Below are 27,622 nucleotides of genomic sequence, written 5' to 3'. Positions count from 1 at the left end.
ATGTCTCCAGAATATTTGTAACCATTCCGAAGTATACTGCTATCATTTTGTTAATGTTAAATATGTTGCAAAGCCTTGTCATCAGGTTCATTGTTTTTATCTGTGATTTTTGGTGCTTTATATAAAGAAGTGCTTCCTTTGCATAGACGATCACTGGATGGGTTGTATTACAGCTCAACATGATGTAGATACTGGATTGGACGAATGTACATTACTTTGATGAATTTAAACATCTTCAGATTAGTTGCAATTATGTATCAATGGAAGCTGTGACGTATTCTTTGGGGATTGGGTGATCTTTACAATCAAGTATTATTCTGATTGGTTAATTATGATGCTTAGCCTGTCTGTGATATGTTATGTTTGTTTTAAATACTGTGATATGCTGTCCTTTATTAATGGTCTGATGAAGTGGTCAGTTTGATCGTGAAAGCGCTAACCTCCTTTTTAATAAACAAACATTTTGGATTATTCTGCAGGTTGTGATGTGACATCATTTTGAATATGGGCACTATGAAAAAAAGGTTTAGGAAACAAAAAAATCCAGAACTGCTACCCAAGAATTTTCTTTGTCACTAGGAAAATACTTGAATTAAAAACCTTCCACACCTGGGAAGGAGGAACTGGTTCTATCACTCTTTGGGACAGCATGAGAAGAAGAACAAGTAGAAACAAAAAAGTTTGATCTGGAGGATGAAGCTCCTGGAAAGGAGGAATTTCCTACCACTGCTATCCGTAACCTTGAGGAATGATTTTTCAGAACCCACTTGATTGAAATTATTTGCTGCCAAGGAGACAAATGGAAATTCAGAGAGGGGTTCACAAGGTCTCTTGAATAATCATTCAGACTTGCTGGACTGTCCTTTGTTTTGGGAGGGTTGAAACTTATTTTTGGAAGCCCTCTGCAATTTCTTCTTAAACAACTATTTTGTTGAGACTATTTATTCTTTTTTTTTTTGTTTTTTTTTTTTTACCAAATCTGGATGAGGAGATAGAAAATCCCTTGGAAAATTTGGAAAATAAGAACGGGAAAATATTAAGCGATTCCATGGATCAACTTGCCCCTTTCATCACACTTTTTGATTACCTCTGCAGCATAGGTGGCAAACACTAAATTCCTATACAAGGGAGAATTTAGAAAAAGAAGTTATGTACTCACCATAATGTTCCATCTGTGTTGTCCATTTTCCTTTGTACTTGATGTGTGGGTCTGGTTCCGAGCATCAGAACTGACTCAGCTGTTATTAAAAGATGGCAAAGACCAAAAACTCTCGAGCTATATCTTTAACTATAAAGCTCCTCTCCCATTTACCTCAGACAGAGTTTGCAGAAAAGACAGAAAGGAAAAAAACACTGCATAAGCCTTCATAGAGACCAAATCTGGATTCATATGACAAAAATGACTACTAGGATGGGCCATGACCCGTTCCACCAAAAGAGGTTGATGGTTGGGCGAAAGGAGGGAAGGGAGTCAAGGATAAATGAAAATGGACAACACAGATGGAACATTATGGTGAGTACATAACTTTCTTTACCTGAAGTTGTCAATTTTCATTTAATCCTTGACCTGTGGGACAGAGTCCCTAGCCACCATAGATCTAGAGAGCACTCAAAAAAGAATATTTCTTAGCACCAAAGAACCAAAAGATGCTCTTCCTCTGGAGACCAGATATAGTTTGTAGTGTGAGATAAAGATATGGGGAGAAGCCCAAGTTGCTGCTGCACAGATGTCATCCAAGGAAGCTCTCACTTGAACTACTGCTGAAGCAGCTACAGCTCCTGTAGAGTGTGCCTTTATAGGCCTTGACAATTTTAAAATTCCTTCTTTCACAGATACAGGTAATACAACCTTTAAGCCACCTGGCTAATGTTATTTTGTTCACTGATTGACCAAGTTTTGTAGGAGAAAAGGACAAACAGTTGGCCTGACTTTCTCAGATTTTTGTTCTGTGTAGATAGAAGCGTAGTTTGGATGAACAACCAACAAATGTAAGGAGTATTCCCCTTTATTAGCAAAATTTGGAAAAAATACAGGCAAGGTAATTGCCTGATTGATATGAGTCTCCAAGGCAATCTTGGGCAAAAAGGAGGGATTAGTTCTTAGTGGAATTTCGTCTTTATGAAAAAGCAAGTAAGATGGTTTACATGAAAAGGCCTACATTTCCAAAATTCTTCTAGCATATGTAATAGCCACCAAGAAGAGGGTTTTCCATGACAAAAATTTTAAATTGCAATCAGCTGAAGGTTCAAAAGGAGGCTGAATAATGGACTGTAATACTAGGTTGAGGTCCCACAGAGGAGTAGGATCCTTGTATGGAGGTTTTAACAAAAACATCCCTTTCAAGAAAGCTTTGCACAGTTTAAGGGAAATCATGGTTGATGCTTCAATACCATTAAGGAAGTCAGATATTGCTGCTAGCTGGACGCTTGACTGTTGACTGGGAAGCACCTGTGCTGAAAGGAGATGATAAAAATTCCAGTATCTTATCAGAGGAGCTGAAAAGGGGTCTAGATTGTTGACATGTCCAGACGGTAAATCATTTCCACTTACTGTCATAAAGTTTGCATGTGGCTGGTTTATGAGAAGCTAAGAGGATGTGATGCACCAGGGAAGAAAGAGTAGGAAGCCTGGCTATCAATGGAACTGGAGAAACTAAGCTGTCAGCTACAGGTGTTGAATATTCGAGTGAGTTAGTCCCTTTGGGTGGGACAACAGATCCTAAGTCGGGTCCAGGATCCATGGCTGTTGAATCAGATAAGGTCAAAGAAAGGGGAACTATATCTGTCGAGGCTAAAAGGGAGCAAGGAGGATAACCCTGCTCTTCAGCCTGGTTGCTTTCTGAAGTAGCTTTGGGATCAGAGGAATGGAGGGAAATGCATACAGAAGTTCAGGGGACCAAGTGTGAAGGAGAGCATCCCTCATTGACTCCCCTGCAGGGGGGGTTAGAGCAAAGTTGTTGCTGCATTTGTTGTTCAGAGGAGAGGCAAAGAGATCACAGCAAGGCTGGCCCTAGTGACAGAATATGTTCTCCACCACTGTCAAACTGAGAGACCACTCATGAGGCAGCAGAATGCTCCTGCTCAATTTGCCTGCTATCACATTGGAACTCCCAGAATGTGCATTGCTAAGAGAAAGCATTTGGAAGAGATCACCCAGTGCCACACTCTAAGTGATTCTCTACATAGGGCGCAAGATTTGGTTCCTCCTTGTTTGTTCATGTACCAAACCACTGACATATTGTCCATCTGGATTGCAATCGACCCCAAGGGAAGGACAGTTTGGAATGGTTGTAATGCTAGACACACTGCCCTTAGCTCTAGGACACTGATATGTAAGTTGGTCTCCATGAGGGACCAAGTGACTTGGATGGTCTTTCCCAGTTAATGCCCCCCCCCCCAATCTGGAAGTCAACCATGGTCACTATGGCCTTTGGTTGTGATGTTACAAACAGGCAACCTACATCTTTAGAATGAATCCACCAAGCTAAGTTCCTTTTGCAACGGTTGGTTATGAAAATCAAGTCCAACTGGGTTGATGAGACATAGTCCATTGATGCACAAGGAGCCATTGTAGAATTCTCATGTGGGACCTCGCTAAGGGAACTAGGGTTATTGTTGCAGCCATAGAGCCTAGTGCTTGAAGAACTAAACAGGCAGCAACATTCTTGCTGTTTATTAGTTTCTGAGCCAGAATTCTGATTTTCTGAAGTCTGGCAGGAAGAAGAAAAGCTATGGAAGTTTTGGTATTCAGAAGAGCCCCTATGAACTCCAACCTTTGACTTGGAGTGAGCTTTGATTTGTTGTGCTTCAATGTTATTCCTAGTGAAGAGCAAAGCAGAAGGATGTGGTTCCTTGTGAGGATCAGCTGATGCCTGGTTGAGGCAGTAATAAGCCAGTAATCCAAACAGAGAAACGCCCGGAATCCCTGCAGTCTCAAGTGAGCTGTGACTCTAACATGCACTTGGTGAACGCCCATTAAGGCTGTGGTGAGACCAAAGGGCAGGACTCTGAATTGGTAGTGACTGGCTCCCAGTCATAGGCAGAGGATTTTCTGGATTGTTTCTCCATCTTTATATGGTAATACACATCCTGAAGATCTATTGAGCACATTCAGTCATCCTTTTCCAGAAATGGAAGAATGGACTGTACCATGACCATCCGGAATTTGGTTTGGTGAACTGATTTGGTCTGTAGTCCCCTGTCTTTTTTGGCACTAAAAAGAATCTTGAGTAAATTCCGGATCATATTTGGTCTAGTGAGACTCCTTGGATGACACTTAGCACTTTTTGAATTTCTAGAACTGCTTGCCCCCTCTGATTGTGTGGAACATCAGGGATTTTCTTGAGAACAGGATGGGGTAAGAAAATGGAATAGTGTAACCTCTGGATATAATCCTTTGCACCCAGGAATCTGAAGCAATTTTCAGCCAGGCATATTGGTGCAGGGAAAGTCAACCCCCGACTGCCTTCAGAGGAAGACAGTCGGACCTCCTTTCAGGAGCATTGCGAGGGTTTGCCAGAGAAGGAATCCCTGAAACCCTGGCTTTGTGGACCATTTCTGCCACAGGGACTGCATCTTCCATTGAAGCTCCCCCCTCTGCCCTTGAGGAAGTTCCCTCCACATGTGTCCTGAAAAGGCCCTTGGGGTTTCTTGAGCCACATTTTCCCACTAACTCTCTGAATGCTGGAAAAGGATCGTTGGGGAGTGGAAGAATGTATGTCCACAGCAGAAAGGGTCTTTCCATCCTTTTCACACCTGGGTAGCGTTTCTGTAACTTTTAGGCCAAAAAGGGAGGATCCATCAAAGGGTGCATTGACGAATGAAGACTTGAATGGTTCCACGAAGTCGCAAAAGCGCATCCAGGCATGCCTCCTAATGATAACATCAGAACCCGCCACCCCTGTAGTCCCTTCAGCTGCATGAGCGATGAGCCTCATGGATGTTAGAAAAAGACTCCAGGGTGGCCAAATGGAAAGCAACCATGTTCTGGAGTTCCTCAGAAATGGCTCCTGCTAGGGTATCTGATAATTCTTTCATCAAATGCCTTTGAAGTCTGGTAAAATGTACCAGAAAATTCGTAAACCTGTTTTCCAAACCTATCCATCACCTGAGACTCTCTGTTGGGTGGATGGATAGAGGAACTCTCCTCAGCCAGTTCCTTCTTTGTGGCTGCTGCCACGATCATGGCATCAACTGATAGTCCTTTTGACCAAAACAATTTGTCTTCAGGTGCTGATAAGATTTTGTCTGGCCTCCTGGAAATGAGTTCTGTTGTGTCAGAAGCCTTCCATGCCCGCTGAGCAATCAACTGCATTAGATCATCAGTGGGTGCAGTCACCCAAGAAGTAGAGGGTTGGAAGCCGAAAGCCTGCAGGTACACTGACTCCTCATGGAAGGGATTTTGCGACTTCCATTCACCCATCTGTTTTAATATTTCCAGGATGTCTCCAAAGGAGAAGATATCAGGGGGTGACTTTGTGGATCCCTCCCCTTCATCAAAATCAGTGTCCTCTGGACCAATTCCTTAGGGGAATCCAAGTGTTTCCTCTTATGCCATCTCTTCTTAGGGACCTCCTCTGTGGGGTGTTCTGGGGAGGTATCAGAAGAGTGCAGAAGCAATATCTGTGGGCCCTGAGGCTTCAGCTTCTGCTGTCTCAGCAGGAGTGCTGGTTGAATTTCTGGATGAGAGGACAAAAGGGGAATCAGCTGTGAAAGGGTAGGGGCCAACCGTCTGACAACAGCAGTCAGGGCACTCTCCATGGCTTCAAAAGCTGGACCCCTGAAGAGGGAAAGGGGCCTACAACCAAGAAGGACAACATCGGGACCGAGGTCACTCCCTGCTCCAATGAAACAGCTCCTGAGACTGAAGCTGGAGGCCAGCTGCTCTATGCCAAAGCTCCAAGGTGCAGAGAAGGTTCTAAATAAACAATGGCTGAATCTTGCCCCCTCGGAGCTGATAGGACAGCTATGGCTCTGAGAGGTTTCCTGTTCTGAGAGGATTGAAGACCTCACAGCAAAAACCTGCTCAGAGGAAAAGGAAGTCCATGGAACTGATACATTCGGCACTGGAAGATTTGAAGCCGATAACTGTGAGACTTTTGATGAAGTCAGAGGAGGAAGAAATGGTGGCATCAAGGAAGATTCTAATCTGAAGCCTGAGAGGGTCGGAGCTAAAGAAACAGCTGATAGCCCTCTTGCCCATAGAATTTCTCCCTGTAGTCTTCTGTTAAACTTTTGGTGGAACAGGTAGACATCACCAAGGGAGACCTAGGTCCTTCAAGGAAGGGAGAAGGTAACCTGTCCAAGAAAGGGTCGATGGATGGAGAATATACAGTCCTGGGCATGGATATGAAGGATTTGTCCAGTTTAGATGTCGATGCCGAAGTGGTTGGAACCAATGAAGAGATCAGATCTTTGGATCTCAGCACCAAAAAATCTAAAATAATCTGTGCTGAAGGTTTTGGCATCAAAAAAGGCTTAGTCAAAGCTGAAGAGGGCCTCGGGGAAGCTATTGTATAAGAGTAGGATGGGTCCGATGCCAAAGGAGCCACCGACTTTGATTTGTTTGCGGGTGGTGCCTCAGGATGTACTCAGCACCGACAAACTTCTTTTCTTGTGTTTCTCCATGTCTTGGAAGAAGAAAAAGAGGAAGACAATGGAGAAGATAGATTGGTCTTGGCTTTTTCTACTCCAGATAAGTCCTCACTGAAGGCAGATGGTAGCATGCCCTTCGGGATTAACTTGTTTCGTCTTTCAACGAGAGCCCTATGGCTTAAACTGTGGCAGACTGAACAATCCTCTTGCAAATGAAGAGGACCTAAGCAGAAAACACAGAGATGATGGACATCAGAAGCTGGAATTTTGTGGTTGCACTTCTGACACCTCTTGAACCCTGCTAGAGGTTTAGGCTTGTCTGTCATAATTGAAAACATAAAACGGAAAGCACAATCACTCATCACACTTACTGGAGAGGAAACTGTCAAACAAACACCCAAAAGAAGACAGTAAAGATTATTTATTTATTTATGTATTATTTTTTTTTTTTTTTTTTAAGAAAGAAGGACTATCAACAATGATAGTACAGATAAACAACAGTGTACAAAGGAGAAAGGAAGACAGAATGAGAGGGACTATCAACGATGACAGTGGGAATACACCAAAGTGTACGGGCAGGGAACAGGAAGAGAGAAGCTAAACTGGCAGAAAAAAATTATAAGGAAAAAAGTTAACTAAGAAAAAATGATTTACCTGAGAGAATTACACTAAAGGCTGAATTTGCTCCAGAGCTGTTGGTGAACCCGTCTGTCTACAAAAGCGGCAAATACAATCTGGGGTAAATGGAAAAGAAGCATTGTGGGTAAGAGTAGAGCTCAAGAGTTTTTGGTCTTTGCAAGCTGTTAGTAACTGCCAAGTCAGTCCCGATGCTTGGAACTGGACCCACAAGTCAAGGATTAAATGAAAATTGACATCAGATTCTCATTTTTAACATAATATATGAGGTTCTGAGAATGCAGCCATGCAAGCCTCCTTAGAACAGTACCAGGGGGGTTACAGCCCTGGAAGAAGTGTCAACTGAGTCATACACACTATAAACAATGAAGTGACCTGTGCAAAAGAAGAAGAAACTTAAACAGTGCATTTTTCCTCACTAGAAGAAACTGCAGATAAAACAATCCTCATATTTTCACAATTTGTCAGAATAAACTTTACCATATGAGTGTGACAAATCAAAATTCTGAAAATCAAAACTGCAGAAGTACACACTTTTTCCCATACCTATCAATAATTTTCCCACCCTTATCAGAAAGAGAAGGATTGGAATTAGCAATGGGATAAACTAAAGCTATAACTGCTTCTTCAGCTTTAGGAACAGTGTATAATACTTTAAAAGACTGAGGAACTTTATACATTCTATCTGCCTTTTTAGGGGTAGCTGGCTAACTGCATGGAAAACTGCATGCAGTAACACACACACACACACACACACACACACACACACACACACACACACACACACACACACACACACACACACACACACATCACACATATGCATGCGCACGCACGCGCACCTACACACAAACAACCACACATGCACACGCACATACATCCTCTAGAGCAGACAGAACAGGAGGAATTAACAACTGTCAGTATTTTCTGAGACTGAGAAACCTCATTGTTCTCCCACTGAAAACAATAGCACATTCCTGCAATAGTCTCAGAGAATAAGAAACCTCCACAGGGAAAATCAGAAAATGAGCGCTCCTTTGAGTCTGAATCAAAAATCTTTGGAAAAAAACTAATATACCTGCATCTTCCTGTTCAAATTTAGAATCTTGAATCTCTTAAGGAAAATAAGACTCCCTATTAATTTTACCAGAAACTACTTCATAAGAAGGATCAATAGCTTGAATTAAACCCTGAGCCAGACTTAGTAAACTACTCCTAACCAAAGAAAATTGAGGATGTGTAGGTACATGCTTGGTTTTCTGTTGCATTTTTTGGACAGGAAGAATGGGGAAACCATGTTACTAATGGCAGCAATCACTTCCCCGTTGATGGCACAGCATTCTGACACAACAGGGAAACATTCCCTGTTCCCTCTCGAAGGACTGACAAGAGTGGCTCTCCGTTGCCCACTGAGGAGAACCCAGCAGCCATAGACGATGTGGCTAATTCTCAGTCCATAGTGGTTGTAGGTGTTACAACAAAGGGGTTAGGGATAAAAGATGAGTGGTCTTAGGAACAACAAATGGCCACAGCAGAGTCACCCACCTGTGACTTAGGCTAACTGCTAACTTGCTGTGGTGGCAAAGTCTGTTTGCTTATTTTTTTCCTTTTGTAGCTGGAAGAAGGACTGACAGTGGGACCATGAACCTGTTCCATGGTCAAGCAGAAAATGGTGCCTCTTTCCCGGGGTAGACAAGCAGCAATTGACAGTAAACATAACCAATCCATAAAAGTTATTTTTTTCAACTGAAAACCACAGTAAAAAAACACTTTAAAACACTATGCCAGCCCCACAAAAGTAAAATAAACACAATTTATCAACAGAAAAATGTTTTCAGTTACTTTACACCACTTTTAAACTTAGTTTTAAAATAACTTTCTTCAAGATGAAAGCTACAAAACAAGAAAGATTATACGTGGTAATAACTATAGAATAAACTACTTTTAATCATGAAAAAAGTGAAACTACACCAATGTTCAAGACAGTGGGATCCACGTCTTGTAGAGGAGAAGTGGCAAATGAGATTTCAGGTATTACAGGGTTCTCAGGCACTGTAGGTAAAGTGAGGAGCTTGAGAGTTAGATCCAATAGTCTAAGGCAAATGCAGCTGAGCCGGATCTGAGGTCAGATCCAAGACCCATTAGTTGAGGAATGAATGAAAATGACAACATCAGATCATCAACAAAATTAAGAAAACTGAAGTTTTTTCCCCCAAAGCGAACTTAGTGGCCCAGCAAAGGAAAGCACAAGCTGACCATTGATTCTCGAAAGCCTCAGATGAATGTTCTCTCTGGCAGAAGTAAAGCTTTGAAGGATGTCATGCCCAAACTTGTCTTTCAGTCAGCTCAGCTTGGGCTGCCTGACAGTATGAGTGCATGGAAGGTGCCCTGAAGCTTTGGAAGCAGACTGGCTGTTTTATCTTTGGCAGGATATAACCCATATAGTTAAGGCTACTGCAGTAGTCATCAATATGACAGAACATCAACAGTCCCAACTTGACCCCCCCCCCCCAAAAAAAAAAAAAGAAAGCAAAAGGAGTAGAAAGAGGCTGGAGAGTGGATACATATACTACAACTGTGATCTATCTGAGCATCTACTGTTATTAAGTTCTTACACAACTGTACAATATTTCTCATTAAATCACAGTTACAGTAATTCTGACCTACAGGATTATTCCCAAACCTTTTTATGTATAATGGGAGAAGGAAAGCGGCAATGATCTAAAACCCAGTAAATCTTGGAGTATGGTTCTGGGAAACTCAGCTCTATTAAATACAGCACAACAAAACAGCACCCAAAAAAACGCAAATACAGAGCACCAATGGTTCAAACGAGCTTTATTCAACCACTAAAACAGCTGGTATTTTGGCTTTTTTCTCAGTTCTATCCCTGGAAAAATCACCACTGCAATGTTTTGTAAATGCATGAAATTCAGAAGACCAAGTAGCTGCTTCTAAAATAGACTTGGAGTTAATACCTTTACAATAAGCTCCTGAAGAAACAGAAAGAGCTTTGATACTACCTGAGAAAGATTTACAATGAAAAGACAAGCAGAAGGAGATGGCAAGAGAAATCCATCTGGAAATAGTTTGCTCAGAAACTGGAAGTCCTTGGATTTTGACATCAAATGAGATGACAAGTTGATCGGATTTTCTTGACTCCATTGTCTTGTACATCATGCAGGTGTAGAATATTTTCATCTTTGTTCTGAGGATTAGGAAAAATACAGGAAGGTGAATAGATTAGCTCAAATATATTTCTGCCACTACCTTAGCCATAAAGAATGGATTTTTATAGGTTCATAGATTAGTACTAGGCTAACTGCCCTTGCTTGCCATTTTAAACCTAGCCAATTATTTCTTATGAGACTCAAACCCTGCACCTTGTGTTTATAAGGCAAACACCTTAATCATTAGGCCACCCTCCCAACTCCTAATTGTTCTAATTGAAACTCTGTTTTTGTGGAAAACCAGAAAATGAGGGACAATCATCAAGGCTTGTAGCTCCCAACCTCTTTTTGCTTTTTGCTCAGGTATGAGTAACTAGAACAGTTTTCCTGTACAAAGTGTTAAAAGAAGCTAAAAAAAGAAGTTATGTACTTACCATAATGTTCCATGTGAGTTGTTTATCTCGCCTTTATTCTCACTGATGGGTTCAGAGCCGATCCTCGGCTCCGATACGGCCGATAGCAAAGCTCAAGGTTTGCCAGTAGCTTGAGACCAAGCCCCTTATCCCACAATGCACTGCTGGAATTACCTCAGATCTTGTTTGCTGCGAGTATATATACCCTTTTATTTATTTCTATAAGGAAGCACTTCCTGAAAGGGAAGAAGTATTGAATAACCAGGATGGTACTAGCCTCTAAGTCAACTGTCAGCCAGGAGGTGGAAGGAGGGAGGGACGTGAGAATAAAGGTGAGATAAACAACTCACATGGAACATTATGGTAAATACATAACTTCTTTATGTGAAGTTGTTAAATCTCGCCGTTTATTCTCACTGATGGGTAGCGTCCCTAGCACCCTCAATCTTGGGTGGCTCATGGAAGTACGTTTTTCAGTACCGTGGAACCAAAGGAAGACCTGTCCCTGGAAGCCTTATCTACTTTGTAATGTGTGATAAAGGTATGAGGCTTAGACAAAGTGGCTGCAGCACAAATATTGTCAAGGGGCAATTTAGCTTGAAAGGCAGAAGATGTAGAAATGGCTCTGGTAGAATGAGCCTTAGGTTTGTGTGTCAATGGCATGCTAGCATTCGCATAAACAAAAGATATACAATCGGATAACCATTTAGATAAAGTTATTTGAGCCACTGGATTAGCTTTTCTGGCTTCTGAAAAGGAAACAAAAGGTTGATCTGATTTTCTAATATCCTTAGTTCTGTCAAGATAAAATCTGAGCTGTCTGTGTACATCAAGTTTGTGCAGCATGTATTCCAATTTGTTAGAGTGGTTGGGAAAAGAGACTGGCAGCTCAATGACCTGATTGATATTGGATTCAGAACAGACTTTAGGTAAAAATGAGGGGTTAGTTCTGAGAAATACTCTATCAGCATGGAAAATCATGCAAGGTGGTCTGACAGATAATGCTTGGAGTTCTGACACTCTGCGGGCAGAAGTAATGGCCACTAGAAAAATAGTTTTCCAGGATAAATACTTGAGATCACAAGAAGATGCTGGTTCAAAAGGGGGGAGAATAATTTGAAACAGCATAAAGTTCAAATTCCAGGGAGAATAAGGAATTTTGACAGGTCTCATGTGAGGAATACCTTTAAGAAAACTTTTAGATAACTGATGGCCCATAACATTTGAGCCACCAAATCCAAGGTGGAAATTTGAGATGGCAGCTAACTGGACTTGAACTGTAGCAGCTGCTGCCCCTTCCTTAAAAATCTTTGTCAAAAATTCTAAAATGGACGATAGCGGAGCTTGGAAAGGGTCATTTTTCTGTGTGTTGGTCCAAATTGAGAACCTTTTCCACTTACTGCAGTATAATTTCCTAGTGGATGGCTTGTGAGAAGACAAGAGAGTTTGTCTTGCATCTTCTGAAATCAAATGAAGCCTGGCAATTAGGGGAAGTGGATTAGCCAAGCAGTCTGTTTCAGGGACTGCAGGGAAGGATGGAGGTCCCCTGACAGGTGCATCAGAAGGTCTGGAACTGGGTCCAGGATCCATGGATCTTCCAAAAGGTGATGGTGGAGAAATGGGAACCAAATCTGTCGAGGCCAGTAGGGGGCTATGAGGATAACAGTCCTTCCCAGTGATTTTGCTTTCTGTAAAAATCTGGGTATCAATGGGAAGGGTGGGAATGAATAAAGGAGACCCGGGGGCCAATCTTGTAAGAGTGCATCTCTTGGGGGATATCCCGGAGGTGGTATTAGGGCAAAGTAGCTTCTGCATTTTGAATTGATGTGGCTGACAAAGAGGTCACAGCAAGGCTGGCCCCATTTGCAGAAAATCAATTCCCTGGGATGTGAGTTGTTAACAGAAAATGCTGGGATGACACAGCCCTTTGCCAGACCCTGAGGGCTTCTCGAAAAAGGGGGAAAGACTTGGTTCCACCTTGCTTGTTCAAGTACCAGACTACTGACATATTGTCCGTCTGAATTGCAATAGTTCCTAGAGGAAGAGAGTCCTAAAAGTACTGAAACGCCAGAAGTACCGCTCTCAACTCTAGAACATTGATATGCAGATGTGACTTTTGATCCGTCCATGTGCCTTGGGCAGTCTTTCCCTGAAAATGCCCCCCTCACCCTATCAGGGAAGCGTCCGTGGTCACAGTGGCTACTGGGGGGGGGAACAAAGGGTTTTCTGATTGCGACATGAAGAGACGTCAACCACCACTGAAGGTCTCTCTTGCAAGAATCCGTGATGAGAATCATGTGGTGCATCGGTAGTTTGTGGTAAGACCACTGAACAAAGAGGAGCCATTGAAGAATTTGCATATGCATCCTTCTGAGTGGTATAGCCAGGATTGCTGCCACCAACAAACCTAGCACCTTCAAGACCTCTGCTGCTGTAGCTTTGTTCTTTGACACCAATGAGCTGACGTGTTGGTGGAGAAGTTAGACTATTTCGATTGGAAGATGTAGAGTGGTAGTTGAGGTACCTAACACTGCTCCTATAAAAACGGTATGCTGCGATGGCAATAAGGCAGACTTTTCGAAGTTGATTGTAATGCCTAATTGATGGCAGAGTGTCAGAGTGTATTGTGTTGCCTGAGTCAATTAATGCCTGGTGGTAGCGGTGAGGAGCCAATCGTCTAGGTATGGAAACACCTGGAATCCTGACGCCTCAGGTGAGCCGTGACCACTGCCATGCATTTGGTGAACACTCTGGGGGCTGTAGTGAGACCAAAGGGCAGGGCTCAGAACTGGTAATGATTGGCTCCCAGCCAGAAATGCAGGTGACCTCTGGAGTGTCTGTTCATCTTTATGTGATAGTACGTGTCCTTGAGATCTATGGAGCACATCCAATCACCTTTCCCTAGGAAAGGAAGAATGGACTGAAGCGTGACCATTCAGAACTTCTCTTTCTTTATGAACTGGTTGAGTCTGCTGAGGTGCAAGATAGGTCTCCAGTCCCCTGTTTTCTTTGGTACCAAAAAGAATCTTGAGTAAGTTCCGAATCCAACTTGGTCTGCTGGGACTGGTTGGATGACTCTTTTTTATAGCAATTTGTGGACCTCTACGATTGCTTGTTCCCTGAGACTGCATGGAACATCTGGGATTCTGTTTACAGGAATGGGAGGGGAAGAGAACGGTATGAAATATCCTCTGGAAATGATGCTTTGTACCCATGTATCTGATGTTATGTTTAGCCAGGCTTCTGGGAACAAAGACAAGTGATCCCCAACTGCCTCCAGAACCGAACAGCCAGGCCCCCTTTCAGGGGCGCCGGTAGGGTTGACCAGAGAACTGACCCCTGTCACCCTGTTGCTGCGGACCCCCTCTGCCACGGGGGTGGCGTCTTCCATTATAACCCCCTCCACTGCCTCTACAGGGGGTTTCTCCACGTATGTCCTGAAAGGCTCCCTGTGCTTTTCGGAACCACATTTTCCCTCCCCTGGAGCCCTTGGGGTAGAGCCGAGAAGGGGTAGAAAAACGGACTCCAACGGCAGATAAGGTCTTGCCTTCCTGCTCACACCTGGTTAAAGTTTCCTTTACTTTAGGCCCAAACAGTGATGACCCATCGAATGGGGTGTTGATAAAGGAAGACTTAAAGGGTTCCGCAAAGGAACAGAGATGCATCCAGGCTTGTCTTCAGAGAGCAATGCCCGAACTAGCGGCTCTACTTGAACCATCAGCTGCATAAGATATAAGACGCATGAACGAGTTTACAACTGAGTTTAGGGGAGCAAGCTGTGTATTGACTTTGTCGGCAACCCCTGCAGCTACCATACCCTGGAGAGTATCTCCTCGCTCTTTCAGGAGATCTCACTGTAGTCTCGTAAAATGGGTTAAGTAGTTCAGTGATCGCAGAGAAAAAGTCACTAAATTAAACATGTGTTTCCCATATCTATCCATGATCCTAGAAACTCTGTTAGGAGGATGGATAGATGCGGATGTTTCAGACACTTCCTTTTTGGTGGCTGCAGCTACCACCGTGGCATTAACAGGCACTCCTTTGGTCAAAAATGGCTTGTCCACTGGTGCAGACATGAATTTATTTGGCTTGCAAGGGACAGGTTCCATGGCCTCCTGTGACTCCCATGCCTTACGAGAAATCAGTTCCATGAGCTCGTCATAAGGAGAAGACACCCAGGAAGTGGAAGGTTGATACCCAAAAGCCTTCAAGAGCACGGACTCATCCTCAGTAAGGGTCTTGGACTGCCAATCGCCCCTCTGACTAAGGATCTCTAATATCTCCGCAAAGGAGATATCCTCAGGGGGAGATAGGGGGGACCCTTCTGACTCATCCAAGTCTGTGTCAGATGTCAAAGACTCCTGTGGCGAGTCTAAGTGCCTCCTCTTGCACAGTCTCTTCCTGGGCACCTCCTCAGTGGGGGGATCTGGGGAGGTCTCAGAAGAGCAGGGGATGCCCTGTGGGGGTACTTGAGGCTCACGGTCTGTACGCTTAGGGGGACCAGTAGACGAAGAAGCAGACACAGGAGCTTGAGGGGAGAGGGAAGGCCGAACCGATGCTGACGTTGTCTTGGGAGACAGGACTCTCCTCATAGCATCGAAGGCGCCATGGCTCAGACGAGAAGGGGTAGATGGACCCGAAAGGACTGTCCGATCCTCCTGCACCGAAACCATGGGCTCCGAGCCCGAGGTAGGAGCCGAGCTCATCCGAGCCGAAGCCCCGAGAGGAAGAGTCGGCACCGACAAATCGGTCCGACTATCCTTCCCAGACCCGATGGGAGAGCGTCGGCTCCTAGAGTCCTCGGTCGGTGCTGAGGACATCCGACTAGATGGAGCTGTAAACACCGGTGTGGGTATCGGCTCCAAAGGTTCGACAATCATCGGTTTGGGTTCCTTCGGCTCCGAGGGTCCAGTACGGCTTGGAGGAGGAGTAGACAAATCCGGTTCAATGGTCTTCGGCACCGACGAGCTGGTCGGGGCCGACAATAATTTGGCAAGTCCTGGTGCCTGTAAAAGCTTCTGCACTAGCCGATCCATGTCCAAATCCGAAAGGTTGACTGAAGACTTAGATGAATGCACCAAAGGTGCTGACTGAAGCAGAGGAGAAGAGGGAACCTCAGAGACCGGCTCCAAGACTGGGAGCTGGCTCCAAATCAAAGGAACACTCGGTTCCGAGGTCTGTGGAACCGATGACCCTGTACCCTCTGAAGTTCTTGCCTTTTTTGCAACTTTGGGATCCAAAGATTTTGAAGAATTGGAGGATTTGAAAGAAATGCTAGCACTTTCCTGGCTACTCAACACCTCAGAAAAGGAATGCTGCAGTAATCCCCTGTCAATTAGCTTCCTCCTTCTCTCCAAGAGGACTCTTGAAGAAAATGAATGGCAAATGCTGCAAGTGTCTTGGAGGTGTTTAGCCCCCAGACAGTTAACACATTGAATGTGTCCGTCAGTGACGGACATTTTCTGCCCACAATCTGGGCATTTCTTGAATCCCGATTTAGGATGGGACTTTTCCTTGTCATCCGACATACTAAATAGTACAATACAAAAAACAGTATACTGAAATTAATAGAGTGAAGTCCTTCCTTTCTTTGTAAAGACCCACACTAACTAAGGAAAGCAACTAAGCCCAAACCGGGCACTATCTATGACAGAGTTAAACTATAAATTACAAATACAGGGCTAAACAGGCCCACTGAGAAAAAACCTGACTAGAAGAAAATAGTGATTATTAACTCTAAATAGGGCTAAAAGGCCTACACAAAACAACTAAGCCAACAGGGTGCTAACTATCACAAACTACTGATTCTATTATTAAAATTTTAACACTAATACTCAAACTGTATATATGAAAATATCTAAGAGAAAAAAGAAGATTTTTATCAAAAACTTGCTATTTTTTTTCATAAATGGTCCAAGCTAGCTGGATCACTGAGATCTCTCTTGCCGCAGCAAACTAGATCTGAGGTAATTCCAGCAGTGCATTGTGGGATAAGGAGCTTGGTCTCGAGCTACTGGCAAACCTTGAGCTTTGCTATCGGCCGTGTCAGAACCCATCAGTGAGAATAAATGGCGAGATTTAACAACTTCATATCAGCTGTCTCAAAAGAGGGTAAATTCTATTTCTCAAGTGCAAAATTCAGATCCTAAGAAAGAGGAATATGTTTTCTGGGAGGTTTGATGTGCAGGATGCTTTTCAGAAATTGCTTGAGGTATAAAACTGTCTTTCAGCCTGGTTGTTCTGGCCGCCATGCTCTTATAACACCTTCCTAATGGTAGAAGCATAAACAGTTTGTGTTGTGGGTGGGTAGTGTCCATGGTAATGTTTTGAGCCCTCCTAAAAACTCTTTTAATGCAGATGTCCTGCAGTGTAGGGAGGATGTTTTACGCACTTTTTATTACTCACTGCAGAGCTTTGCGATCCCATATTGTACTATTCCCAAACCATACTGTAATAGAGTGGGAGAGAATGCTCTTAATTGTACATCTGCAGAAGTTGCTGAGGATGATGTTGGGCATGCCAAACTTCCTCAGCCTTCTCAGAAAATACAGTCTCTGCCAGCTTTTCCCTATCAGATCTGTGATGTTATGAATACAGGTAAGGTCCTCAGAGATGTTAATACCAAGGAATTTGAATCTAGCCACTCTTTCTACCTCAAATTCACCAATATATAATGGTAAGTGCTGCCCTCTATTCCTCCGTGTGTCAATGATCATGTTGTTCATTTTGCTGGTATTAAGACAGAGAGATTACTGTTCTGACACCACTTCATAAGTTTCTTCATTTCACTCCTATTCGGTGACTCATCATCCCTGGAGATCAGATCATTGACAATTGTATCATCCGCAAATTTGACAATACTGGTGCCATGTTGAGAAGCAACACAATCATAAGTGAAGAGGGTGTACAGCATTGGACTCAGCACAGCGCCTTGTGGAGTTTTTGTATTTATCATTATTGTTTTAGAGATATTACTCCCCAGCTTGACTGGCTGTGGTTTGCCTGTTAAAAATACAAAACCCAATTGCAAAGAGTCAGTGGCACACCCAGTATGGACAACTTATTAATGAACTTTTTTGGTATCACCTTACTGAAAGCCAAACTATAATCAATAAACAGCAATCAAGCATAACAGTCCTTATTCTCCAAATGAGAAAGAATTGTATACAATGTTGTTCTGACTGCATCCTCTGTCAATCTATTCAGTCTGAATGAAAACTGCAAGGGAGCCATTGTATCAGGTATAACTGAATAAATATGACTCGTAATGATTCTCTCAAAGCATTACATCACTATGAGAGTCAATGCAACTGGCTGGCATCATTCAAGCAGTTGGCGTTGCCCTTTTTCGGCAGTGGAATAACAGTGGTTGCCTTATAACAAATGTGAATTGTAGCTCGTGCAAGAGAGAGTTTGAATATATCAGACAGAACATCTGCAAGCAATGAAGCACAGGTTTTGAGTGTCCTTCCAGCAATATTATCTAGACTGGTTGCCTTCTGGGGATTTATTCTTCTTCAAGGACTTTGCCACACTTGCTGGTGATATTGTGAAAGGTGGTGGAGCCTCCTCTCTGATAATCTCTCTTATGGTGGCACCCTTTGACTTGGTGTTTTAGACCTCAAGCCAGTCATAAAATTCATTGAAATCTTCCGTTGAAAACTGGCTGTCAGTAGTCACCCCTCTGCCTTTGTCTCTGTGCCCTATGATATTTTCCAGGCCTTGCCACATATGCCTTGTATCAGCAGTTGAATAATAACCTTCCAGTTTATGACTGTAATTCTCCTTTGCTGCTGTGATAGCTCTGCATACGTCATGAGATGCTGATTGAGTTCAAGTTTAAATATTTTAGTGCTGATTATTTGTTTTAGAGGGAGTGGAATGGAGTTGTTCCTTCTTGCTACTGAGGAAGAGTACAAAGACTGGTATTGTTATAGAGTGGCTGGTTGTTTGCTTTAGTTGTTGAAATAGTTTGTTGGTATAACAAGGAAGAAAGCAGAGTTGAAGAATGCTACTCAAGCTAAGTCATTATGTCCCCAATTAGGTCTATAATGTCCCCAAGCTATGAAAAAAGTCACACATCAATCCTCTCCACAAAGGAGGCAATTCAATTGATGCCACATACTTCAGGCCAATAGCAATACTATCCCCACTTTCAAAATTACTGGAAAAATGTGTCCATAAGCAACTTTTACAATATCTCACACAGGAACAACTTTTAACCTCAACCCGACAAGTATTTTGACCATCCGTTAGTAATAATAATACAGCTCTACTCTCATTCATGGAAACAGTAAAGCCAGGGATAGTGACAACTTTGTATCTGCATTATTCCTTGCACTATCAAAAGCCTTTGATGCTGTTAGCCACACAAAATGTCTATCAGAAATGTCATCATTAAGCCTTGCAGCAAATAACTTAAACTGGTTTCAGAGTTATCTCAAAGACAAACTGCGATCAGTAAAATGGCAAACACAAATACAGGTGTCCCACAAGGCTCATTCCTTGGACCCTTCCTGTTTACTATACTTACCAACTCATTCCATACATGCACACAGCATGCATCCATTATACAATATGCCCACAATTGAACAGTTAAAATGCTCATCAAACAATCCAACTCATCTATAGCAAACTACTCAGGAATCCTTCACTGTCACAGAAAAATGGTTACAAAAATATCAACCTATACTTAATCCCAACAAAACCATACTATTACTATTTTCCCCACAAGAAAGTCCCATGAAAAAATTAAAAAAAAAAAACACTTCAAATTATGTTCCCTCGACAGCACCAATATTGAACTAACCTCACAAACTAAGCTGCTAAAAATGATAACAGATGACACTCTTAGATTTGATTACCATATACAAAATGCCATAAAAACACATACAAATTATGGGTACTCTACACAGCTAGAAATTTCCTCAACCCCATCTCTAGAATCGTACTAGCCAAAACTTACCTCCTTCCTCCTTTCCTGTACGGTGCCCCCCATTCCTTCCTCCTTTCCTCTACGGTGCCCCCATTCTCACAAATCTCCAAAACTGGAACAATGTTATATCAAAATTGCCAAATTTGTTACTAGTGCTCAATACCGTACCCATCACTGTCCTACATTAAAAGCCGTTAACTGGCTACAACTACACAACTACTTAAAATATACTCAATTACTCACTGCATATAAGATCACTAACTATTCTGACATGTGCACTGCTCTAAACACAACCCTACAAAAATACTCGTCCAGTTGTCCCCGTGATCAAATGACCAAAAGCAACTTACTGTTCTACAGACCAAACAAATCAGCAGGACACTCCCTTTACTCTTACTCTGTTGCTAAAGCCTGGAATTCCCTCCCTACTACCATTAGAACTACCTCTTACAATCATTCGAACTCTATCTAAAAGACTAAAAAGGAATGGCTCTGCTCCTGCTCTACACTATGGCAACCATCTCCTGTCCTACTTAAAGCTCAAATCTACTTTTGAACACTTATCCATGTAAACATTCATATCAAATTTCTTAGTATCTGTATAATCACTTTATTTTCTTCATATTTCCCCTAAATTTCCTTGAACTCTAATATATCTACATAAAAAACTCACCCCTGTTCTTCATACATCAGTGAAAAGTCTATATCACAACCTGCATCTGTCTCTAATATATATTTAACCAAACTTTATCTAGCATGGTCCTACTGTTTTACTGCATTCAGTATAACTCTCTTCTCACAATACTTGGGCATCATGTCTATCCATCCATCCACCCACAACCCCTTTTTCCCATTTTTACATGTGGGGTCAGGGTGGCACCCCAACAACGGCAATCATCTAGAGCCAAGGTCTTCACTAATATATCTGAAACTAAACACCATCATAACAATTTTAAGACTCTCGTGTCAACAACTTATTTAATTCTATCACACCTACGATGTTGCCTCTCAAATATGTAAATATTTGACTCTATATACCAAGTTTATCTGTACTTTTGTAAACATCTGACTCTGTGTATTAATGTTTCAAATATACCTTTGTATTTACTGCTACAAATTTAAATACTCTATGTATTGTAATGTGAAATGTGATCAATAACTGGAGCTTTTCTTCCTGGGCCACTGCTGAAAATGGGTATATATCCAGACAGACCATACCAACAAATGTCAAATAAATAAATAAACAGAAATGACTGAGTTTGTAGAGCAGGTTGCATGTAATGGACAATTATGAGAAAGGTAGTAAATTTGATAGTTCTGGCCAGTAAAAAGGTTTCAGAGCTTGGCAGAGATGTGATTTGTTAATGGGGCCATAGGCTCACAGCTGAATACCAGCCTAACTGCCCTAAAGGGCTATTTTAAGCCTCGCTAATAATGTAAGGTCAGACTCAAACCCTATACTTTTTGTCTTTAAGGTAAAAATCTTAACCATTATGGCAAACCCTCCTTGTAAGGCATATTGGCAACACATTTTGCAATTGTGTTGTAATAATGCTTGACTAGATTGGACTGGGTGACTTGGAGACTGATCAGTATGGGAACCGTATACAGAAGAGAACAGAAGGAAGTAGACAGGTTGAGACAATCTCTTTTCTTGCTGGGACAGTCAGGAAGTTTTAGTGTTTTTTTTTTCGGGTCTATATTACACGATCAAATGCTAAGGTGATCGAACACCTAAACATCGACCACGTAATATCAAAAGCAAAAAACAGCGAACGGCCAATTTAACGCAGGGAAAGATTTCCCTTGGTCGCTCGCTGGATTTTGCCATTTTCTCCACTGTGGAGCAATCTCAGAGTTGGTATATTTAGTTAGGGGGGTGTGGGGGGCACAGCCCTCCATGTCAGGGGGTGAGGGCACAACCCCCCCACTTCATTTGGGGGGAAAGTTAATTTTTTTTTTTTGTGGCCGACGATAAAGTTTCCCGGTGGCATTCACTGTTTTGCAGTTCGATATTACGTGGTCGATGTTTAGGTGTTCGATCACCTTAGCATTCGATCAAATAATATAGACCCTTTTTTCCCCACACATTTCTTTATATGAAGCTCAGATTTTAATTTTTCATCAACTGTTACTGAGATAAATTTGCTACTACTCACCAATTGGATTTCTGTATGTTAGAAAGGGTTATTTTGAACATTGCTGTTGCTTTCCAGCTGTATTGGGATAAACAGGATTAACGTAAGATTTTTTTTTTATTTAGTAGTAGGTTCTTGCTTCACAGCCATGTCTCTAGGGAGTGCAGAGAATTCTGTGCTTGCTGTTGGGACAATACTTAGGGTTTTTGGCTGTACAGTTGAGGGCCGAATCAATGGCGTACTAGGCAAAGAAGGCATGCTTAGTAGGTGTGCTGGGATCATTTATAAGTATATTACAAAGAAGGGACCAAGGCTAGAACCATGGAAAATGACCACTATTAAATTAAAACATGAGATGCTATTGTTCCATTTTACTGCCTGATACCTACTGGAAATATAGCTTTTAAACCAAAACAAAGATTTAAAATTCAGTCCCAAGCTTGACAGCTACTGAAGTAGCTTTATGTGAGAAACAGTTTCTGTTTGTTTACGTCTTTATTGCCATTTGTTTACTGGGAGCATCTGAATGGGCTTCCAGCCCCATTTTCATCACAGGCCCGGGAAAAAAGCTCCTTAAACACAGACTTACAATATCACTTTGCATTGATACAAACAGTGAAAAAAATGTTACAATAGCTAACTAACATTGTGATTGGTACAGTATGAGAAACATTACTTACAGAGTTTGATGAATATTAACAAATTTTAGATTAGAAACATACTGTATGAGAACAGAAAAGATACATCACATTTTTAGATTAATAATACACTGCATTAGAACAGAAAATAGACATCATGATGTACACTATTTACAGTGTTGCCATCTGAGTAGGATTGCTGTTAAACGTGAGCTGAATTTGCTATGAATCATGTTTTCATAGTATAATGTATGTAACATGTTTACACAGAGTATAATGTCAAAAGAAAGGGAGGGATTTTAGAAGAGAAAAGAAAAAAATGATAGTAGAAGGAAAAAATAGTGAAATAAAAATGTTACTTAAACAGGTAGACAATAAGTTACTGTACTCTAGAAAGTGAGCTGGGAAGATGAATTAAACCTTAGTGAAAGAGAAGAAGGTGTTAGTGGGGAGAAATGTGGGGTGGATAATCAGTGAGTAAGAGTGAAAGTAGAGATGGGAAAGTACATACGGTGGTTATTCAGGATTGGAGCATGAGCGTAGCCAGGAGGATGTTTATGCTATTTTAGCTTGATCTTATAGTTAAAGATAATAATACAGTGGATTACGATCGGGTTGCTTATCACAGCCTGAATCTTGGCATCCATATCGAGAACACAAAAAAAAAAGTTATGCACTCACCATAACGTTCTGTCTGTGCTGTTCATTTTCATTCTTCCTCAACTGATGGGTTCGGAATCTGATCTGACTCAGCAACTACTACCAGAGCTTCAGATCTAAATCTTGGAACTCCTCCCTTTACCCATAATGCTCCACCAGCCTTACATACCTCAAATCAAGTCTGCTGCCCCAAGATATAAAGGGACAACCTTTTAAAGAAATGAATGAAGGCAGAAAATAAAAAAGAAGCTGGAGCTCAAAATTCTTAGATCTTGCCAGAAGCAAGGGAATGAGGTTGGTGGGCTGGAAGCTGTGGAAGAATGAAAATAGACAACACAGCTAGAACATTATGGTGAGTACATAACTTTTGTATCTGATGTCCTTTTCATTCATTCCTAAACTGATGGGATAGAGTCCCCAACTACTAGAATCTTGGGGGGCCCTCATAAAAGTATATTCTGGAGTACTGCACAGCAGAAAGCTGCCCCACTCCTGGAAACCAAATCTACTTTGTAATGAGCAATAAAGGTGTGAGAATTATTCCAAGTTGCAGCTGCACAAATGTCATCTAATGAGGTCCTTGACCAAAAAGCTGAAGAGACCACTACAGACCTCATGGATTGAGCTCTAGGATGTTTAGGCAAAGATAAACGTTTCTTACCTTAGACAAGGAGATATATTCCGTTAACCATTTGGCCACTGTAACTTTAGAAACTGACTTACTCAATCTGTTAGGAGGGAAGTTAATAAACAACTGATCAGATTTCCTGAAGTCTTTGGTTCTATAGAGATAAAAACATAGTTGCCTACGTACATCCAACAGATGGCGCACATACTCTCCCTTATTTGAAAAGAAAACTGGTATATTAATGATCTTGTTTATGTTGGACTCAGAATCTACCTTAGGCAAAAAAGAGAAATTGGTCTGCAAAGACACCCTGTCTTTCTGAAAAAACAGGTAAGGAGGTTTAGAAGATACAGCCTGGAGTTCAGATACTCGTCTAGCTAATGTGATATTGATCAGAAAAATGGTTTTCCAAGACAAAAAAATTAGCCCTGACTGATGGTTCAAACATAGTCTGGGTTAAGGCCTGAAGCATAACAGTTAAATCCCAAGGAGGAGTAAGATCCTTTAATGTAGGTCTAAGTAAAAAGGCCCCTTTGAGAAAGGCTTTTCAAAGTTTAGAAGTAGCTAAAAGAGTGTTACTTTTGCCCAATTGGAAATTAGAAATGGCAGCCAATTAAACTTTAATAGTGGAAAAACTATCACCTTCATTGAAAACTGAAGCTAAAAATTCAATGACAGATGGCCAAGAAGCAGAAAATGGATCCAAGGTCCTTGCAAAGGCCCAGAAAACACATCTCTTCCATTTACTTTTGTAAATCTTTCCAGTAGAAGCTTTTTGAGAAGATACCAAATATGACAGACTGGGGAGGAGAGCCTGGGTTGTCTAGCAGTCAGTGGAACTGGAGAAACCATGAGGTCAGTTTGAGTGCTGTTAAGTCCAGATGAGTCATTCCTGTTGGATAAGTTAGAAGGTCTGGAGAGGGAATACAGTAATCAGGGAGGATGAAGAAGATGAGGCCAGATGAAGGGGAACCAAATATGATGAGGCCAAAAGGGCGCAATGAGGATAACAGTGCTCTTTGACTGGGATGCTTCCTGTAAAAATTTGGGAATGAGAGGTAACAATGGGTAAGTATAAAGAAGACCGGAGGGTCAGTCGTGGACTAGAGCATGTCTTTGTCATTCCACCATTGGAGGGATCACACAAATAACCTGCTGCGCTTGTTGTTGAGAAGTGAACAGATCGCAGAATGTCTGGCCCACTACCGGAAAATTCTCTCCTCCACTTGGACATTTAGAAACCATTCGTGAGGCATCAGAACAGACCTGCTTAGTTTGTCCACAATCAAACTGGATTTCCATAGAATGTGCATTGCTATTAGAAAGCACTTGGAAGTGATCACTCATTGCCACACTCTCATTGCTTCTTGACAAAGTTGATAAGACACAGTTCTTCCCAGTTTGATGATGTACCAGAACACTGACATACTGTCCATATGAAGAGCAACTGTCACAGACGAGAGTGCATCTTGAAAGGCCTGAAATGCTAGGAGAAATACTCTATTTCCAGGACACTGATATGCGTCTTGGTCTCTTCGAGGGACCACGTACCTTGGACTGTCCTTTCCAAATAATGTCCCCAACCCCCACCACAATTGGGAAGCATTTGTGGTCACAGTGGCCGTTGTCATGGGGAGAACAAATGGGTGACTATCCAATAGATCATTCGACTGTATCCACAAAAGAAGATATCTTTTGCATGCCTTTGTGATGTTGACTGGAGCAGTTAAAGGATGATGAAGAATAGACCATAGAGTCGACACAGTCCATTAAAGTTTTCCCATCTAGAACCTGGCCATAGGAACAAGGGTGATAGCAGCTGCCAGGGACCCCAAGGCTTGTAAAATTAGTCATGCTGGAAGAGAAATATTTTGTAGTACATTCCTTACCTGGCATTTCAGTGTCTGAATTCAAGCAGGAGGAAGAGAAGCTATCTGACTGACTGTGTCCAGATGAGTGCCTATAAACTCCAGACTTTGCATAGGCATGAGTTGCAATATGTTGTAATTGACCACAATGCCTAGATAGGTGCACAACTAGAGGAAGTAGTCCCTTGCCTGTAGGATTCAATGCCTGGTTGGGACAGATAGCGGGCTGTCATCTACGTATGGAAACATATGGAATCCCAGCAGTCTCAAGTGAGCTACTACCACTGCCATGCATTTGGTAAACACCCTGGGAGCTGCGGTAAGACCAAAGAGCAGATCTCTAAACTGATAATGATTGACTCCCAGATGGAAGCTCAGATATCTTCTGGAGCACTTGTTCATTTTAATGTGATAGTACACATTCTGAAGATCTATCGAGCACATCCAATCTTCCTTTGCAGTAGTGGCAAAATGAACTGAACTGTAACCATCCAAAACCTTGAATATTGCACAAATTGGTTTAATCTGCTGAGATCCAGAATTGGTCTCAAGTCTGCTGTCTTTATTGGCATCAAGAAGAATCCTGAATAGGTCCCAGATCCTCTCTGGTCTGGGTAGATCTCTTGGATGACTCTTTTTTTCTGGTAGCTTTTTAATTTCTAATGCCACTGCTTCCCTCTGATTGGATGTAACATTTGGGATTCTTTTCATTTTGGTTGGGGGAGTTTGGGAAATGGTATTATATAACTTTTGGATATGATTATCTGCACCCAGGAATCTTTTGTTATAGATATCCAGGCTCTCTGGTGCAGAGACAAGCAACCCCCGAATGCCTCCAGAGGGTAACAGTAGGGCTCTGGTTGGACCTGTCCAAGAAGGAATCCCAGAAGTCCTGTTTCTATGGGCCATTTCTGCCTCAAGGAACCATTATCTTTGAGGTGAACAAGGAAGATCCATCAAAGGGGCACTGATGAACAAAGAGTTAAAGTGCGCCACAAAATCACATAGTCACATCCAGGCATGTCTCATAATGACTATACCTGAACCTGCCTCCGTGAGTTATCTTCCGCTGAATGGGAGATCAGCTTCATTCATGCATCTGAAATAGAGTGGACAGTGGCCAACTGTGAGGAGATTTTATTTTGGTCCTTGGTAGACATGGGACCCAGAAATAAATTTGGAAGGCTCTTTGGTCAAATTACTTTGTAATCTTGTAAAATGTGCCAGAGAAGTCAGCGATCGGAGTGCAAATGTCTCTGAAGCATAAACACGCTTACCAAATCTATCCAAGGCCCTGAACTCCCTGTTAGGAGGATGGACAGAAGAGCTCTGTTCTGCAAGTTTTTTCTTGGCAGTTGCCACCACACCCATGGGATCATCTGGGATTCCTTTGCTCTAGTGCACTCAGTTTTTAGGGGGAGCTACAGTATTGTCAGATCTTTTAGGGGTTGGCTCTACACTGTCAAGAAATAAAATCTATGAGTTTGTCAGCCGGGGGAGTCACCCAAGATGATGGGCCAGACTCGAAAGCTTCCAGGAACACCAATTCTTCTTGGGACAGGGTATCAGAGGACTGATCACCTTTTTGCTTCAGGAGCTCTAGGATGTCTTCAAAGGAGACATCTTTAGGTGGATATCTGGGGGACCCATCCTCTTCATCAAAATCAGTGTCCTCCATGAGAAATTGATGAGGGGAATCTAGGTGTCTCCTTTTACACGTTCTCTTTTGAGAGACTTCCACAGTAGGTCGGTATGGAGAAATATCAGAAGTTATGAAAATGTCCTGATGGACTAACTGGAGGCTAGACCGGGCTGGCTGTACCAGTGGAATGGATGGATGTGTCTCAGAATAGAGAACTGGAGGAGGTAAAGTTGCCTGATCCAAGGAGGGAAGAGATGTCCTTTCTCTAGACAAAGAGAAGGCCCTCTCCACAACCTCAAA

General features: G+C 42.2%; 1 protein-coding gene across 1 annotated transcript in view; it reads right to left on the bottom strand.

Moving 5' to 3' along the window:
• LOC122803781 (leucine-rich repeat-containing protein 74A-like) overlaps positions 1-27,622 on the bottom strand; it is a 1,499,916-nt gene that overhangs the window by 743,474 nt on the left and 728,820 nt on the right. The window lies entirely within an intron of this gene.

Source organism: Protopterus annectens, chromosome 6.part0, assembly GCF_019279795.1.
Source record: "Protopterus annectens isolate FY-2018-M chromosome 6.part0, PAN1.0, whole genome shotgun sequence".
Lineage (NCBI taxonomy): Eukaryota > Metazoa > Chordata > Ceratodontiformes > Protopteridae > Protopterus > Protopterus annectens.
Note: the sequence above shows the minus strand (reverse complement) of the source record. Positions and strands in the feature narration are given on the sequence as shown.